This window comes from Rhinolophus hipposideros (genome assembly GCF_964194185.1).
Source record: "Rhinolophus hipposideros genome assembly, chromosome: 4".
In the NCBI taxonomy this organism is placed as follows: domain Eukaryota; kingdom Metazoa; phylum Chordata; class Mammalia; order Chiroptera; family Rhinolophidae; genus Rhinolophus; species Rhinolophus hipposideros.
This window is the reverse complement of record NC_138050.1, coordinates 67,865,073-67,885,269: the sequence shown is the minus strand read 5'-3', so window position 1 is coordinate 67,885,269 and position 20,197 is coordinate 67,865,073. Positions and strand designations below refer to the sequence as shown.

At 36.3% G+C, this 20,197-nt stretch overlaps 1 protein-coding gene across 1 annotated transcript in view; it reads left to right on the top strand.

The window, feature by feature from the left end:
• GPC5 (glypican 5) overlaps positions 1-20,197 on the top strand; it is a 1,240,359-nt gene that overhangs the window by 1,000,802 nt on the left and 219,360 nt on the right. The window lies entirely within an intron of this gene.

The following is a 20,197-nucleotide window of genomic DNA, read 5'->3' as shown; positions in this document are numbered from 1 at the left end:
TTGTCACAAATGCTCTTATATCATCTTTCCTTAACGCCAAATAGTATTCCATTGTGTATATATACCACAACTTCTTTATCCATTCATCTATCGAAGGACATTTGGTTGTTTCCATGTCTTGGCCACCGTAAATAAAGCTGCAATGAACATTGGAGCACACGTGTTTTTATGGACAAATGTTTTCAGATTTTTTGAGTAGATACCCAGGAGAAGGATTGCTGGGTCATATGGTAATTCTATTCGTAATTTTTTGAGGAACCTCCACACTGCCCTCCATAATGGCTGCACCAGTCTGCATTCCCACCAACAGTGTATGAGGGTTCCTTTTTCTCTACATCCTCTCCAACGCTTATTACTATTTGTCTTGTTGACGATAGCATTCTGACTGGGTGAGGTGATATCTATATCTCTGATGAATACAGATGCAAAAATCCTAAACAAAATTCTAGCAAATTGAATACAACAATGCATTAAAAAGATTATTCATCACAACCAAGTGGGGTTCATCCCTGGGGCACAAGGATGGTTCAACATCTGCAAATCCATCAATGTGATACATCACATAAACAAAATAATGGACAAAAATCATATGATTATATCAATTGATGCAGAAAAAAGCATTTCACAAGATACAACAGCCATTTATTATTAAAACACTTAATAAAATAGGTATAGAAGGAAAATACCTTAACATAATAAAGGCCATATATGACAAACCCTCAGCTAATCTCATGATTAATGGTGAAAAGCTGAAGCCCTTTGCTCTATGTTCAGGAACATTACAAGGCTGTTCCCTATCACCTCTGCTTTTTAACGTAGTGTTGGACGTCCTCTCCAGAGCAATCAGGCAAGAGAAAGAAAAGGCATCCAAATTGGGAATGAAGAAGTTAAATTATCACTCTTTGCAGATGACATGATGCTATATATAGAAAACCCTAAAGACTCCACCAAAAAGCTATTAGAAATAATCAACGAATACAGTAAAGTTGCTGGCTGTATAGATTTTTAAATAAGCTAGTTTATGTGTTGGTTTTCCTTTAGAATAAAGTATCTGGTCTGAGATGACTAAATAATAGCACTGTCATCTCTTCATTTTCATAATAAAACACTGCGCTAAAGAAGCTGATTTTCCCAAGGCAAAAGAGTTCCTTTGTCAGGAAGTTTTTGAGTTTTCAGCAGTGTTGTCTTTTTTTTTTTTTTTTTATAACGGCATTACCTTTTGGTCAGTGCAATTTTGTCTTTTCCCCATACACTGAATTCTTTCATCTTTGTTCCCCCTGCAGGGAAGTTGGATGGTGCTGTGTCTTCCTCGCCTGGTGGACAGAGCAGGGACAGTATTGCCAGGCGGCATGTTCTGTTACATGGGGCTGTGTCTATTAGGCAAAAAGAGGGGTCTCTTTTCGAAAAAGAAAATTACATTAGAGTTTCCTTTTAGCTCCCAATTCCCTGATCAGTGCTAAGATTTAGGCTGTAATAATCCTTTAAGAATAAAATATAATAAAATAAATGTTTTTTTAACATTAACTTTTTTCCCAAAGATATTTTTCTAGCTCTATGATTTTTTCATTCTGATTTAACTGAAAGCAACAAAGTATGTTACCAAAATAGCAGTAACAACAATGACAAAAAGTCAACTATTCTACTAGGAGTGTTGTAGTTTACCTTTCTAGCTCTTGCAAAAAGAAGGAAAAATAAGTAACTTAATGTAGAAGGGTTAGAAATTGACCTCTTTAAGTGGTAAAGAACAACTGATGTTCCATTATTTTAAATAAAAAATAAAAATAATTGAATTTGATGTGCTTAAATTAATTTTACCAATGGATGTTATTTAAGTGTTATAACACTACTTATATGTATACAGAGATGGATTTTATCAACACTACCATGACATTTGTTTAAGTAGATTATCTTTTTTTTTTCTCCTCATATGTGGCTATAAAGACTGGCAATTGGTTGGCTCTGAAATTATGGCTAATAAAGTGTGTAAGTTTTCTCTGGTGTGAATAATACTTGTACCTAATTTAAAAATTTGTAGTAGACATTGAGTAGGTTAGTAAATCTAAATTACTTTTAAGGGTACCTGGCACTAATAAAAGTGTGAGCTATTATATTGATAGTCCAATAATGAGACAATAAAAATAGTTAATGCTGAACATTTAATAATTCCCTCATTGCACTATTTCAGAGACAAGAAGAGCTGATTTTCAATTATATAATTATTTTCCAATATGATTTCTTACATTCTGTTTTATAGTCGTCAATTTATTGTCTCTCAGCTTTCATTCCATTCTCAATACCTGTTCTGTGACAAAGGATGTCATTCCTTTAAGCATTTCTAACAGTATACACAATGTTAAAATTCCTCAGTAGAGGGCGATGGAGTGACACTGAAGGAGGAAAGGGCTACTCTAGGTGCTTCCAGCTGCTGCACCCTTGGTTAGCAGTGCAGGTATGAGGACAACTGGCAAGGCTCTGCTCCAGCCATTTGCCCAGAATCTGTGGTCACTCGGTAACATTTCAGTCCCCACCCAGTCTGGTAAACCCTTTGTTCTGCCCTCCTATTGTGGACACTGCATACTCCTCTGGTCATCACTGGTGCACCAACTCCTTCAGTATTACTTGCCCACTAGCTGCAGTTTACCTGCATCCTAGAGGGGAGCTTCTTGCTTGACCAGTGAATCGGACCTGGCCTGGGCAAACCAATGAACGTCTCAGCTCTCCAGCAGATGGCAACCACACTTTCTCCAACAAGATCTGAACCCGAGCCATGGGGAGGCTGCCATGGCTTTGTCTTTTCTCTGGCACTCTCCTTGAGGGCTAGGATACCTTTGTACCTTTTCATTGCACTGTGTAGTTATCTCCTCTCATTGCTTAATATATATATATATATATATATATATATATATATATACATATATATATGTATATATACACATGTATATTTATGTGTATATGTATATACATATATGTGTGTGTGTGTGTGTGTGTGTATATATATATATATATGCTTCCTTTGTTTATTATTCCATGTGGTATCTATATCCTGCTGGGATCCAGAATAATACAGATAACCCAAGCATCATTTATCAAAAAAAAAAAAAATCATTTTTATCTAGATCGCGAGAGTTACTCTTTTGATACAGCCATGCTAGTATCTGTTTTAAGTGCTTCCATCTATTAACTCACTTAATCCTCTAACAATCCTATTTCACAGATAGGGAAAATTAAGGCAATAGTGCCTTCAGCTCTTTCTGAAGATAACAATTTGAATGTTTTTATTTTTTTTATTTTAACTTGAATTTTATTCAGTGTCTAGTACATAAGCATTATTTACTATTATAAATTATCATAATTGATATGAATTATCAGAAAAATCTTGACCTTTCTCTTCCATGATGTTGACTTTTTTTCATGTGTCTTCATGTGTCTGATAATCCTTACTTCTCTAGTATTACTCATGTGTATTGATTAGATTGATGAGTACAGATAGCTTAGATGAGATTTTGTTTCCATTGTGGATAATGTCTTCCACAACAGGTCTTTCCTGAGCAGGAAGTTTGGCTCTGAACTCTATATGTGAACAGGCATGTCAACAAAACTCTTAGGTAAGCAGAAGGGGAAGAGCTGAGACTCCTGTAAAATGCTGGAATGTAATAATAACTCAAAAGACTAACCCTCCTCAGGAAGAATCTTTCTTATTCAAGAGTGTTATCTTCCAGTCTTCACTGGTAGGAAGATCGGGAATGAAAGCCACTTCTGTCAGTTTTTGTCATAGAATAGGGCGGAAAGAGGGGAAGAGACAGGGGAGTTGAAAAGAGGGACATAACTGTTGATCCATAAAGCTTCCATTATTTCCCCAATATGTCTTCCACTTCCCACTCTAGCTCTAATCACTCATGGAGCTTGGATCCTCTTGAGACTTTGCCCTGAAAAATAGTCCCCACTTGCATTACTTCTTCTTCTTCCTCTTTGGCAAGTTTTGGACAGTTGCTTCCTCTGTCCTGTTTTATTCTGCAATCATGTAGTAGGTTGAAGAGTGGCCCCCAAAAAAGATATGTTGAAATCTTTACTCCCCATAATCATGAAGGTGACCTTATTTGAAAAGACTGTCTTTTCTGATGCCATTAAATTAAGGATCTCAAGATGAGATCATCTTGGATTTAGGGTAGTCTCTAAGTTCAGTCTCCGGCATTCTTATAAGAGAAAGGAGAGGGAGATTTGATATAGATATACATGGAAAGAAGACTATGTGAGGACAGAGCAGAGATTGGAATTATGCAGCCACAAGCCTAGGAACATTTTTGCCACCAGAAACCGGAAGAGGCAAGATTCTCCCCTGGAGCCTTCAGGGGGAATGTGGTCATGCCAACACCTTGATTTCAGACATCTGGCCTCAGAACTGTGAGAGAAAACATTTCATTTCTTTTAAGTCACTGAATGTGTGTATGTAATTTGTTAGGGCAGCCCTGGGAAACTGATATAAATAGAATTCCATTATCTTCCTGTCTTTCAGAAGTCCTCTAGTCTATGGGCCACTCCTATAATCCCTGGCCCCATACTCTTTCTCAGCAGTACTCTGTATTGATCTCATGTTGTTTCTTTTGACTGATACAGAAGCTAACTACTCTCAGTGTTCACTAACAATGTTTAAATAGGATTTAATATTTAACTCCGGTCTATTTGTAATTTTGCCTCATATCCAGATTCAGGCTAGATTGAAGAGAAAACATTCCACTCCAAGAAAGGAGATTTAAGTTCTGCTCCCTGGCACAAAGAGTATATTATGTGTCCCCCAGATACAATGCTTAAGACCAAATGCATTTAAAATGAAAGCCAATCAAGATTGATAGGTTTGACAGCTTATTTACTCAAATCCATTGATCCTCATGCCATTGTAGTAAGAAAAGTGTGTATATATTAAATTCTTAATTTTTCAACTCACATTGTTTCACAACATCCTTTCAGAAATATTCCGTATTCATTTTAATTTCAGTCAGAATGCATATAAAATCAGTTCCTTTTATAACATTAAATTTTAATTTCAAACCTTCAGAGACATGTGTGCTTTACAAAAATCTCCTACCATTTCTTTCCTCCAGCAAAAGTCAAGCAGTGATATGTTTTAATGCAATGATCTGTTCCTACCAGTGAAGAATTAGATATGTAAATGGAAAGAGGGCATTGGAAGGCAGACAGCAGCTAGGAATAGACTGGGTGGTCACATGGGTTTTTCTTCATTAAGACATTTTAAAGTTTAGTTCTCAGTTTGAAGATAATTTAAATTGAAAGAATTTTTGTACCTTGCTACTGCAATAAGTTCTCTGTAAATGCATGAAGTTTTACAAATGAGAAGCTATGTGGCACTTCCACTAAGCAAGGTGCTCAGCACTAAAGCAACAGAACATTTCTTAAATGTCTCCCTTTGATGTCAGAGCCTGGAAATTAGGCATTAAAAATGAATAATCCTGCAACTCTAAGAAAAATTAGAGCAAGTAAAATATAACTTAGTGAATCCCGATGTGATAGGAAACCATAGTTTAAATTATTTGCTATCAGAAGATACCTCTATGCTTAACTCAAAAACATATTACAGCTAGCTTAATTTATGCCTTCTAATAAAGCTTCTCAAATAATTCCAACCCACATAGATCTTTCTTTGAAGACCTTATCTGTACTTATCTATGTCAATCATCAACTTGTAATCATATACCATCTTGTAGCAATATCTAAACTCTTTTATATATATATACATATATATGTATGTGTGTGTGTGTATGTGTGTGTGTGTGTGTGTGTGTGTGTGTATATATATATATATATCTCGTATTCTATTGAGATTACAAATTCAATGTGGTCAAGAACTGTATTTTCATCTTCTTTTGTATCCTTCACTGCAATAAATACTTACAAATATTGAAGTAACATAAACTTCAAAATAAAATGGGTCAGTCAGACACATTAAAATTTTAACTAGCCAGTTTCCAATATAGGAGGCTGGATCATTCCTTCTGCAATGTGAAAAGTTACAAGTCACCTACCCTTAGCTATCAGTCATGGGAAAAGTCACATGGGTGCATTATGGTCAAATCTACATTCCATCTGCCACACTTCTCTTTTGAATTCCCCTCTTGTGAGATTTTGATGCCCTTTACTTGGAATAACTGTGAAGGTTTGTCCGGAAAATAATTGACAAGACCTGTATTTCCACCAAGGTCATCAATCTTGCTTCAGCCCAAACTTGGCAAGCTATTAGTAGATACCATTTTGGAGTAATAATATGTCCGAAATACAATATAAATAGATAGATATAGATAGATATAGATATAGATATAGATATATAGAAATAGATGTGTGTGTGTGTGTGTGTGTATTTCTGTCAACAACCTTGAAAGTTTGGTATTATTAGCCCTAATACATATATATACATATATGTATATATATACATATATGTATATACAGAGAAATCATCCCCAAATATTTAAGCTAGAGCAAACAACTCCCACTCGTTGGTGCCAATCGGCAGCTTGGTCTGAATGAATTTTAATCTCAGGGTCTGAACTCTGAGCTAGTCATATGTGCAGTCTCTCCCCAGGTCATTGTATTGACCACTAAACAACCCAAACACACAAAGAAACTAACTGTTATGGCAAATGGTTGGATGCAATGGTCCTCAACCCTTGCTAATTTAGGATTATTTGGGAACTTTTAAAATCCTGATGCAGAGGCCACATCTAAGATCAATTATATTAGAATCTTTGGAGTGAAGCCTCAACATCTTTACTTTTTCAAACTCTTGAGGTAATTCCATGAGAAACCATGTTTGGGAACTACTACCTTGATTGAATAGTTTGGTGTCAGCATAAGGACTTGAGCTAAAATAGAGCATAGGTGTAATTTATGGGATTGAGACCCACATAGATGGATGGCATTAGGTAGCCATCTTGAAAATTCATCACATAGTCACAGTAAGTGATAACTCCAGATAATTCATTAAGAAGGACTAAAATCCTGTGGCAAATCTGAGTAAAACTAATGGCATGTGACCTTTATTCAGAGTAAGCACAACTGTCATGTAGGATATTACCTTGGAATAACAGCTTCCCAGACCACTTGTAGGAAAGCTACCTCATAGGTCATGGAATAACAGAAAGGCTTACAGTCAAAATTAAGATTCTTAAATCAATTTTAAATACATATCAAGAAGTAAGAGGAAAGAAATGAGGTAAGTAAGGTATAACATAAGCAGATAGAACTATGCTATCTGAATTCTGGAATCTAAGGTAGCAACATTTACAAACCCCCCACCCCTCTCCCTCTCCTGTCTATTTCTCTTTTTTCTGTTTCTTCTTCCTCCCCTCCCCTCCCCTCCCTTCCCTACTCCTTTCCTTTCCCTTCCCTTCTTTTCTCTTCTCTTTTCTCTTTGCCTCATCATCCCTTCCCATGGATGATGTAGTTTGAAAAACTAGAGCTGATGTTTGAGTAGAAGGGACCAACAGATAGTGCCTGGAGCAACAGAAAGCACTTGGCCTTTTAGAGAGAATCAGCGAGTACGCCTGGTCACTGAAGTTCACCAGGTAGCCTACTGAACAGGTGTTGATTTGATCTGCATTTTTTGGTCAAAGAATATGTGGGGCCAGAATAGGACTATTGTGTATGCCACCAATAGGTAGCCAGGTTATGGATAATATAACTGAGCTGACAGACTCATATCGTATGACTTAGTCTTTCTATCCCCTCCTTTCTAGAAGAAACACTCTTGTCATGGATCCCATTTATTCTATCATTAACAGATCTTAGAAATTGCTGTCTTGTATCTAACATCTCTTTTGAATTCTGCCTGTGTCACAAGCTACTTGCTTATTCATACCTATACTTGACACATCCTATGAGATTTCTCTCATAAGCTACTAGCTTTTTCACTATCTATGCTTAACATTCTTATGAGTTTCATCACTCCTGTTTATTTTTCTTTTACAATAGGATTGAATATTCTCAATAAAGCAGGCACACATTCCAACAACTTCCTCCATATTTGAAGGACAAGAATTTGTTATAGAGGTAAAAGAGGCCTCTGTCACTTTCATTACTTACTTTGGATAACTTTTTACATTTTTAAGTAGAAATGTAACTGCTGTGTGCAACCCTTGTTAAGGACAATACATTCAAGGGGGAAATGCTGTGGGCAAATCAGATGAATTTAAATGGAAGAAAGGTGACAAGCTAAACACTAAAGCATGAAAAGTGCATCCCAAGAATAGAATAGCCTATTTTGAACAAAATTTCAGGCTAAGCATAATTCCAAAACACACTGATGTTTTGCAAAGACTGACAGATATAAGATTAATTATCTACTGTAGGAACTATGATTGCTACTCTCTTAAGTCAGTCCCTTTAGTTGCACTTGGAGATAGCATTTGTGTCATTAGAAATAGTATTTCATATTTTAATAATTATGTATATAGTATACATATAACAAATAAACTTGACAGATATAATAAACATCTATACATATGTGTACATACACACAAATGTATACACATGTAAAATATACATATGCATATGTATGGAAATAACCCAAATTATCTTAAAATTATGAGCAGTAACTCCATAATGCCTATGCTAGTCAGTGCACCTGCAGGAAACAGAGGTCACACACAAATAAGGGTAACTGGAGATTTACTGAGGATCTATTACAAAGGAAAGGACAGGATGTAGGGAAAACATAAGGATTTGTGCACCATCCTCTGCTAGTGATTGCAGAGCCATCACAATTTCTAGGGCTGAACAGACTAGAGGGTTTTCTGGAACCTAGAATGAGACTGCCCAAAGAAAATGGCCTTCTTGACAGTAGCTGTTAACTACTTGAAGAACACTTTCAACCTAAGGTTACTAGACAGCAAGGAATCCAGATGAATGAGTGTTGGACTCATCTCCTCCTACCTCTGGAGTGTGGCCAGGGGTTCCCTGTGGTCAAACCGAATTAGGAACTGGAAGCAAGGAAGCCCTTTGCTGTTATTCACATAGGTCAGCTTTCTGGAGAAGAGAGCAGGGTTAAAGGGATAGAGAGGACCAAGAGGGGTGAATGGAAGCTCTCTGGCCAATGCCCAAGTCACATGTATAATTATAAGATCAATTATTTAATAGACTCATTTTTTAACAGGTGAAGAAACTTAGAGATCAAGGATCAAAGTTATTTTCCCCAGCAGATCTTCTACTCTGAACAACTTTAGTAAGTCTTTGGGATATTTAGATGATCAAGACAGAGTCCAGAAGTCAGGAGCTTACAGTTCATAGGGCAGCTAGCCATGTAAATAAATAGATAGTATTAAAGTAGAACTGTAACTCCTGTGTGAAGCCCTTGTTAAGGACAATCTGTTCAAGGAGAGAAAGCTGTAAGCAAATCAAAGGAAATATAAATCATATATAAATTATATATAAACATATTAAAAATAAAAAAAACATAGCTATAATAAATGCAGCACGATGTGGCAACATGCGGGTTATGAAAACATAGGTTCATGTTGAAATATAGGGGGTGCCAAAAAATGTATACAAGTGGACACTTCGGTCAGCGTTGTTCAAGCAGTAGTTCGCCATAATCAGAAGTGTCTGGATGCTGATGGTAACCACTTTTACCACCTCTTGAGATTGCAGAAGTCAAATGTGACTTGTATTCATCTTTCGTTATCAGTATATATTGAGTATTACAATTTTAATACAGTTTTTTTGTTTCTTAAAGTGTGTATACATTTTTTGCCGCCCTTTGTATACATATATATAGACACACATACATACATAAAGCTCCTTTCTCTTAAGCTTTTTTATTAAAAAAGACAATACAAAAAGTGACTATAGATTATAAAACTCTATTTGATACTTGTATATTCTAGTAGCCTGACAATATAGCCTAATTCTGAAGGATGCGCTTCAAAAAGCACATCCTTGCTCTTCTGCGTGTCAGATGTGAACATGAAAGAGGTAATTGACTTCTGGTAACATAACACTTAAATCTCATGAGGATATTTTACTTAGTCTTGCTCATCTCAGAAGGAAATCAGGAAAGGTAAACATTTCAACCATAAGGCTATGGTGCTGACTTCCCTTTCCATCCCTGTCTAAATAAAAGCAGAACAAATAATTATTTTATTTCCAAAATGATATAAATATCTAGATGTTAATTATTAAAGAAAATTAGCTCTAAAAATATGTCACATATGGTAAATAATAATGTTATTAAATTGGTTTTGCAATTATGTTTTCAGCTAAGTGTAAATACACGACAATTAGACTTCTTTGAATATAAACAGTTTGTGGTAAGATCCTCTCTACTGTCTCTCACTGCAAACCAACCTACATAACATTAACATCACAAGAAAATATAATTTGCCTTTTGAAGTTTCTTCACTAATCTTTAGCAATTGTATTGATATTTCAAAGATAATTTTAAAATGCCACATGCAAATCAGCTTCTTTCTATGGTTGGATTTTAAAGTATAGCCAGTAGCAATTGGGATGATGAACTATCCACTGATAAACAAATTACTTGAAAGATATGTCATTTTATAAATGAATAGTCCTGTGATTCCTACGAAAATCTTGAAGTTATTGGATAAAACACAAAGCATATAATTCTGCTTCAATTTTTGCTTTACTTATGCATATTCTTTGTAATGGCTTTATTGAGATATCATACAAATCATTCACCTGGCATAGAAGTCACCCATTTAAAGTGTATTGTTCGATGGTGCTTAATATATTTATAGAGCTGTACAACCATCAGACAATCAATTACACTTGTTTTTTGAACTTCAGGAAATATATATGGAGCAAGGACCAGGTACCTGATGTTCTCAGTAGACAGTATGCATTCAGTATGGTTCCATAGTTAAGTTCCTGCTCATATGGAATGTGTATTCTCATGTGGGAGACACACAGTAAATATGGAAGCAAGTGCATTTGTAATATATCTCATGTGATAATGCTAGGAAGAAAACCTAAACTGGAGCAAGAGTTGCAGGAGGTAGGTGATCAGGCAGGACAGGCCTCTATGAAAAATAAAGGTGATTGAAGTGAGGGAGTGGATCACGTGGACAACTGACAGAAGAGTCTTTTCAACAGAGAAAAGGGCAAACAAACACTACTGTCTAAATGTGGATGTGGCCATTTGAGAAACAGCAAGACGATCAATATGGCTAGAACAGAGCAGTGAGACAGGAAGAACTTAAATAACAAGAGGGTACATACAGGCTGGTGGTTACACAACCTTTTAGTCCATGGTCAGTTCTTATTCTGAGATGGGGACTTACGGAGGACTTTGAACAGAGGAATGGCAGGTCCTGATTATGATTATAAAATGATCATCTGGCTAAGGTGCAAACAGACTCTAACCTTCAGGGTCAAAGGGGGAAGGAAGGAGAACAGCTGGGGGGCTGCTGTGAGGTTACTGTAACAGTCCAGGCATGAGATGATGATGGCTTGGACACAGAGTTTTGTTCTCTATTTTAACACAGATATATTACCATATCAGTAAAATAAATATCATAATCAAGAACCAGGACCAAATGATACCAACATCCTATATTTGTAAAACATGATAAAATTGCATTTATATTCAGAAAGTAAATCCATTTTAGCTACCTGATTTTAAAAGAAGAAAATCATACATCTGCATTATGCTTATCCTTACTGTTTTTCATGTCTCCTGCAAGTGGAATTGTTTGCTCCTCCACTGGGATGTCTTAGATATCTGCCTTCTTAGGAATTCCTTGAGGGTACCTATCAACTACAAAAGCACATAGTTCCTTCTCCACCAAGAAGGTCTTATCTTTCAACACAGATATTTTCTACTTAGTAGATTGTAGATATGTTCAACTCACTCTTAAGAAATATTAGTGAATATCTCTCTGCCCTATAAAGATGCCCTTGATCAGATACTAGGACGTATGGGGCAGTGTTTTACTGTACCCAAACTCCCACTCTTTGTATTTTTCATGCACAGGTAATGTAAAGATAATGAGCCGCTAATGGAATTTGCATAAGTTTCTTATATTTTTTTCATTAGCCTATTTGGATCAAAGCATAACAACTTTCACTTAATTACATTTCTGAATTATTTGCATTCATTCAATTAATGTGTTTGTGTGTGAGTTGGTTTTCTATGTGTTATCTGCTATTCGTAGTGTTCGGGGTAAAAAATAAAACATGCTTGCCTTCACAAAGTTCACAACTGAGATGAGAAAACAAGCCAGCATGCAGATATTTACATAGAATAGAATGAGCTATATTCAAGTGATGTGACAGGGATAGAAAAAGAGTGTGCCCGGTTGCACAACTCCAAGGGATTCCATTTACACAGAATACAATGCAATATGTGTCCTGTGAGCGGTGCAGTGTCGTAGGCCTTATGGCAAATGTAGCTTGCATGTTCTTGCTAATCAGCTGGAAATGGATGCTAAGACCTATTCTGAGCCTGTATCCTGTAAAGTTGCTGTGAGAGATTACCGATAATCTGTCTTTAACATGGGAGGAGAGAGTGGTGGCAAGTAGGCTAAACAGTATCCAGTACGTGTCATGAAAACACTAAGGTTAGAGAAAGCATAGGGATAAGCATAAGGTTAGAGATAGCATAGTCTGAAAAAAAATCTAAAACTGAAGAGCCAATTCTCATAGATGGGTGAGGGTGAAGGATAACTTATGCAGAAGGCATATCATGTGCAAATACCCAGAGAAATAAAAGACCGTGCAGTATTCTTAGAATTGCAAGGAACCCCCATATGAACAGAGAGCATAGCATCTGAGAAAAAGAATGTGAGAAATATGTTTAGAACAGCAGGCTGCAGATTGATAGTGAAAAGCCTGGAAGCCTCTTGGATGTGAAGTTACATTTTCAGCCATGTGTTGTCATGATAAATTTTTACACTTTAAGCAGCCACTTTGGTGTCAATGTACAGGGTGAATTGGAGAAATGAATAGAGGAAGCAGAGCCAACAAAAAAGCCTGAGAAAAACAGGCATCTCAGGTTTACTCAGTTAGTTCTCACATTTATGGATGCCCGGCACCAGGGTGGATGACAAATAGACAGGCGTGAAGATGACACAGATTTTCCTTAACCCCATGTGTCCTGGGAACAGAGAGATAGGGAAGCTCCTGTCACCAGGAACAAGGATGACAGAAACCTGTCAAAATCATTCCCTATCAGGAAGGTGAGTGCCAATTCCTGGAGCTTACAAGGTCCCCCTGAGCTCTCAACATTTCTGATCCAAAGCTTTAAACAGCATGCTGCTCCTAGAGTTCTCATCCTCTCTCTCTCTCTCTCTCTCTCTCTCTCTCTCTCTCTCTCTCTCTCTCTCTCTCTCTCTCTCTCTCATTCACACACACACACACACACACACACATACTCACAACACAGTAGTTATATTTTCTGGGCTCTTTTCGTCTCTTCTTGAGCCATTGAGTCCTTCATCAACATATGATTAGCTCATATTAGAATATGTGTATGGTTTAAAAGATGACTGTTTTCCTACACTGAAGTAAAATATTGAATATCATATCTTGGTTTATAAACAGAAAAGAAAGAATTGTACCTTTTTTAGGTTCTTCAATAATTGTCATGCCATATAGGGGACTGATATCTAAGGAAAGTTAATAACTAATAAATTTGTATACCAATTAAATTACACATGATAATGCATATGATTGTTTAATCCATCCTTACAAAACTCTGGAGGTCCATGGAGTTAATAGTCTTTTATTTTAATATGAAGAAATGGGGGATATGGAGTTATGTGACTTGCTGAAAGTTTGCAAGTACATCACAGCCAGGACTTTGAACCATTAGCTTTTGTCTCTAAGTTAACTGAGTAAACATTGCTTGAATCTAGTTACCAAATGCATTTCTTACCGGTCCTAGTTAGCTCTAATGATACTCAGTAGCTGTGAAGTTGTTTTTAGCCTTGAGTAGCACTGGAAAGATTTCCCTCTACCATCTGTACCAAGACTTATAAGAAGATGAAGGAGTATTCCTTTTCTCTTGCTATTTCAAATGAGAAGATTTAGTTGTAATCTTGAGAATTATTAGATAAGTACAGCAAGGAAGTATCATGCCTTTACACACACTACTCCAATTCTCTCCTGTTGTTTTAAATCCCTGAGGACAGAAGCAATATTCTCTTCTTCACAAAAGCCCATTTTTCTTCAGCATTATTCTACAAAAGTAAATCCTATTTCTGCCTGTTTATGCCCTATGTTTCAAGTTATGTCTTGAAAAACACTTTTTTCTTTATTCTTAAATACCATGAAATTATTAGTGAGTAAAGAAGTAATTCACGGCATTTTTCTATTATGGCAACTACAATGTCTTGAAAAACACTTTTTTTCTTTATTCTTAAATACCATGAAATTATTAGTGAGTAAAGAAGTAATTCACGGCATTTTTCTATTATGGCAACTACATTATCCTCTAATCCAAATAAATAGTTAATTTTTAAAAAATGCCTGCCAAATCCCATAACCAATTTTATTCTTATAACAAATAACTATACTACAAAGTAATTAAGTTTGTGGTGACCTAATAAAGTTCTTCCACTTCTGTAAAATTAGTTAAACCTGAGAGCAGTCCACACAGAGTTAAGAATTCATATTTTGTGTGCTAGGTAAATACCACATTCATCATTATTCCATGTGAGTGACGTATAATGGTTCTACTTAAGTACAAAAAAAAAAATGAGCCCTGGTGTTACAGGATGTATATATGCTAAGAACCAAATTAATTTTACTGAACAAAACCTTCGACTTAGTGTCATCACTCTCTTTTTGGCTTCTTTCCATTGCCCATCTCATGGTTGTCTAATTGTCTAATCTGCGATCAGAGCTGCAGTCATGGCAGTTGATAATTCACTCAAATGTTGCTCCCAAATTAATTTGCTCTTCTTTTTCTGCTCACAAAATACCTAGTAGAACTGAGCAGTCCTCCACCAATTCAGTATTCATGGTAAGGTCTCAACCCATGTGTTCATTGAAGGTTCAATATTGTGCAAGTGGCTCTCTGAAACAGTAGTCATCTACACTGCCTGCCCATCATTTTGTTTTCTCACTGAGCTTATTTATTGAATACTCATGTTTGTCAAGGCCTATGTTAGATGAGCTATTTCAAACAGTTGATCATTTTAACCATAATCTTGTTGTTGTTTAATGGGTATTCTTATTATATCATGTTAGTCTCTTCTCACATGCTAGTCTCTTCCCAGGCATATACCTTAGCACCGTCCTTTCTACATGTCCGTCCTCAGTCAAAGCAATATAAGTCACAGCAAAATGCAGAATTCCATAACAGAGCCCTGTAAATCAGCTCACACTAAAATTTGAAAGCATGAAAAATAAATCCAAGTTTTGAAATAACTGTTCAGGACTCCTTTATAAGCCCCTATATGTTGACTTGGAGAAAAATATTTAAACGTTCAGATCAGTTTAACTTAGTTCAATTAGAGATTTTCCCCCCAACTTTATTGAGGTGTAATGTACAAATAAAATTATGTGTGTGTGTGTATGTGTGTGTGTGTGTGTGTGTGTGTGTATATAATGTACAATAGGATGATTTGATATACATATAATTGTTAACTGATTACCACAATCAAGTGAACACATATATCACCTTACCACTTCACATATTTTCTTTGTGATGAGAATGGTTAAGCATTCTCTTTGCAAATTTCAAAGTATACAGTACAGTATTATTAACTATAATACCAGGCTATTAGGTCCTGGTATTAGATCCTCAGAATTTACTCATCTTATAACTGAAAGCTTGTACACTTTGACCATCATTTCCCCATTTCTATGAGTTTGACTTTTTTCCAGATTGCACATGTAGTGGTACCAAACAGTATCTGTCTTTCTTTGTCTAACTTACTTCACTTAGCATAATGCCCTCCAGGTTCATCCATGTTGTTGTAAGACAGATGACAGGATTTCCTTTCTTTTTATGGCTGAATAATATTCTATTGTGTATATATACCACTTTTTTTTTCTTTTAATCCATTCATTCGTCAATGGATATTAGGATGTTTCCAGATCTTGGCTATTGTGAATAATGTCCCAATGAACATAGGAATACAAATGTCTCTTTGTGATGCTCATTTAATTTCCTTTGAATATATACCCAGGAGTGTGATGGCTGGATCATACTGTAGTTCTGTTTTTAACTTTATGAGGAACCACCATACTGTGTTCTGTAATAGCTATACCAATTTACATTTCAATCAGCAGTGTACAAGGGTCGGAAAGCCTCAGTCTCTTCTTTGGAAAATGCCCTTTCTCCAAGATCACTACAATAACCATTATTTGTCAGTAAATGTGAGGCTCTGCCAAGTCCTTCATCCAACTCACTGACTTGGGGAACTATCCCTAGCCCCTGCTGAGGGTCACTTTGCTCTAAATGGGCTGACATCATTCAAGCCTATTGATTTATCTACAGCATGCAAGGACCAATGACAGTCTATGAAAGCAAAACCTCAGCCAAATTTTCTTCTATATAAATTTATGAAGAGTGTACCAAATAGGTTGTGAAATAATAGGTATATGCAGATAGATAGATAGATAGATAGATAGATAGATAGATAGATAGATGATAGATAGATAGATAGATAGATAGATAGATAGATAGATAGATAGACAGACATCACCATTTCAGGAACACAGATCCTAAAACTCTTGTAGTATCCTAAAAACACTAGGAACATCTCTTGTTCTAACATTTGGGTTTTGACCTTGGTTCCTAACAGAGCTCCTAAATTTCTTGGAATTTCCTGGGTGATAAGAATGTCTTTTGTTCTAATGAGGTAAGTCTTAGTGGACTCCTGGATAGCCTCAGGATTGGAGCTGCTTACCAAAAAAAATCTAGCATAATTAGAAGCTTGGAACTTACAGCCCTACCCCCCTCCATTCTCTGAAGAGAGGAGAGGGGCTGAAAATTGAGTTTATTTTTGATCTTGTCTATGTGATGAAGCCTCCATAAAAATCCCAACAGTACAGGGTTTGGAGTCCTTCTGGGTTGGTGAAAACTTCTACATGCCAGGAAGGTGGTACACCCTACTTAACAGGGAAAGAACCCCTTGTGCTCAGAACCCTTCCAGACCTAGCTTTATGTATCGGTTTATCTGGCTGTTCATTTATATTCTTTATTACATGCTTTATAATAAATCAGTAAAGATAAGTGTTTTCCTGAGTTTTGTGAGGTAGTCTAGGAAATTATGGAATACAAGGTGGAAGTCATACAAAGTGATAGACCAGTCATAACTGGTCTGCAGAAATACTGGTGACAACTTGGGATGGGGATTGACATCTGAAGTTGGACTAGGGCAGTTTTATGGGCCTGAGCCCTTAATCTGTGAAATCTGATACTATCTCAAGGTAGATTATGTCAGAATTGAGCTAAATTGTAGGATACCCTGCTGGTGTCATAGAGAATTGCTTAACGTTTGGAAAACCCAAACACCTGGTGTCAGAAGTATTGTTAGTATGTGAGTAGTAAAGAAACACAGAAGTGTGTTTTTCCTTTATGTGGTGCGCTGGAATACATGTGACATGATAGAAGGAAAGCAAGATGGCCAGTGTGACTAGAATGGTATAAATGAGGTAGAAAAGGGCTAGGAATGAATTGGAGAGGCCAAGAGGCCAGATCCAGGAGATTCAGCATTACTGGAGTGATTTGAGCATGGGTGACATGACTGATTGAAGTTTTTAAACCATCTGTATGCCTAGAAGTGACTATAAGGAAATAAGAGGGGAAACCACAAAAGATGAACGTATATGCAGGAATGCATAACGGTAGTTGGTTCCATGATGAAGAAGTGATTGCATTTGGGATATATACATTGAAGGTAGATATGAAGTTGCCTGCTGATGGAATGAATGTTGGTACTGTGCACTGATATAAGGAAGACTGGTGTTTGAGCTATTGGAGGGAGGGGAAGAAGAGATTTTTTTTTTTTTTGAAAGAAAACATTTGAATGTTGACTAGGCATGCAGAAGGCCATGTTGAGTAGGCAATTGGATAAACAATAAGAGCTCAGGAAAAAGATTGGGCAAAAAGAATAAATGGGGGAATTATCAATACAGAGATGGTATTTAGCATCAGAAGACTAGATGAGATCAACTACAGAGTAAGTTTAGGATAGGGAGTGAAGAGGTCCTGAGTACTTTGACTTTTTTGAAAAGAAGGACCCAGTGAAGGAAACTGAGAAGAAGCAACCTAATCAAATGAAGAACACCTGGAAAATGGGTCTAAGAAGTCCAGGAAAGAAAGTACTATTTATCAAGAAAGAGGTGACATGCCCTGAAATTGGAAAAGTAAAATATAACCTTGACAAATGCATGTCAGTGAATTTGTGGGGATGAAAGTCTGATTGGAGAGGATTAAAGAGGGGGTGGGAAGAACTAGTTAAATACGTTTATCTCCACACCATCCCTAAACACTACTAAAATGTATGTAATGGATTTTTTAATGCTTAGTAAAGTTACATAGGTTTCAAGTGTACAATTCTGTAATACATCATCTATATATCACATTGTGTGTTCACCACCCAAAGTCAGTTCTCCTTCCATCACCATATATTTGATCCTGTTTACCCTCTTGTACCACCACCCCCCCCACACACCCCATTACCCTCTGGTAACCACTAAACTATTGTCTGTATCTATGAGTTTTTGTTTCTTTATTTGTTTGTCTTGTTCCTTTGTTGCTTTCAGTTTTATACCCCACATACCAGTGAAATCACCCCAATAAACTTTAATTTGAAAAAAAGGCATAAACTTCAAGGACAAGAAGTGTAGAAAAGGAGACAAAGGCTGGAAAATGATGCCAATGAAATTTTATCATCTGAAGACAAATGAAGTAGTAGTAAGTGATTCAGTAGACGAGAGAAGCTGAAATTTAACCCTGTGTTCAGGATACCAGAAAGATGCAGATGTATTTACTGTTAAAGCTCAAGAAAGCTCAGAAATAGTATAATCAGTTTCCTTAGGTGGCAGGAGTGTGCGATCGTATAAAAACAGGAGGAATGATTGAAATTCCTTTTATGTAGCTTCTAGACACCAAGCTTTGCTCTCCAGACCTGTGCAGCCAGGCAAATGTCTGACTGGGCTCAGCATTAGACTAGAGTATCATTCTCTGGAAAACTCTGGTAAAAGGTTAAAAGACTCTGGAAACAATGATACGAGACATAAGTGAGGGTGATAGTACAGTACCTTACTGAAAATATAGATTTTAAGTAAAATTCTTTAAAGAATGGTAAAACATCTCATACCCTAGCTGCTTGCCTATTTTTCTGCTTTTGGTGCACAAAGCTGGCTGCAAGTGTGAATCAATGAATCAATCAATCTAAAAAACTCACCTTCATTTATTTTTTATTTAAGTGTAGTTTGTATACAATATTACATTAGTTATATTAGTTTCAGGTGTACGTTGCTGTAGTGATTTGACCTTTCTATACTTTACACTGTGATCATCCCACAAATTCTGGTAATCATCTGTCACTGTGCAAATATATTGCAGTATTATTGACCATATACCCTTTCACTTTTTTCACCCATCCTTTCATCCTCATCTCCTCTGCCACCCATTCCTTTGGTCTCTGTTTCTATGAGTTTCCTTTTGTTTTGTTTGTTCATTTGTTTGGGGTTTTTTTAATTCCACATATTAGTGAAACCACACAACAATTGTCTTTCTCTGAGTTATTTGATTTAGCACAATGCCCTCTCGGACCATCCATATTGTTGCAAATAGCAAGATTTTATTCCTTTTTTATGCTATGTAATATTTGTGTGTGTGTGTGTGTGTGTGTGCCACATTGTCTTTATCCATTTATATATTGATGGACAACTAGGTCGCTACCATATGTTGACTATGATAAATAATGCTGCAATTAACATAGGGTACATATATCTTTTTTGAATTAGTGTTTCATTTTCTTTGGATAAACCCAGAAGTGGAATTGCTAGGTTGTATTATAGGTAGACCTATTGTTAGTTTTTTGCGAAATCTCCATATTGTTTTCCATAGTGGCCCTCCCAATTTGCAGTCCCACCAAAAATGCTCAAAGGTTCCCTTATCTCCACATCCTCCCCAACATGTTGTTTGTTTACTTTTTGATAATATCCATTTGAACTAGTGTGAAGTTGTATCTCACAACGATTTTGATTT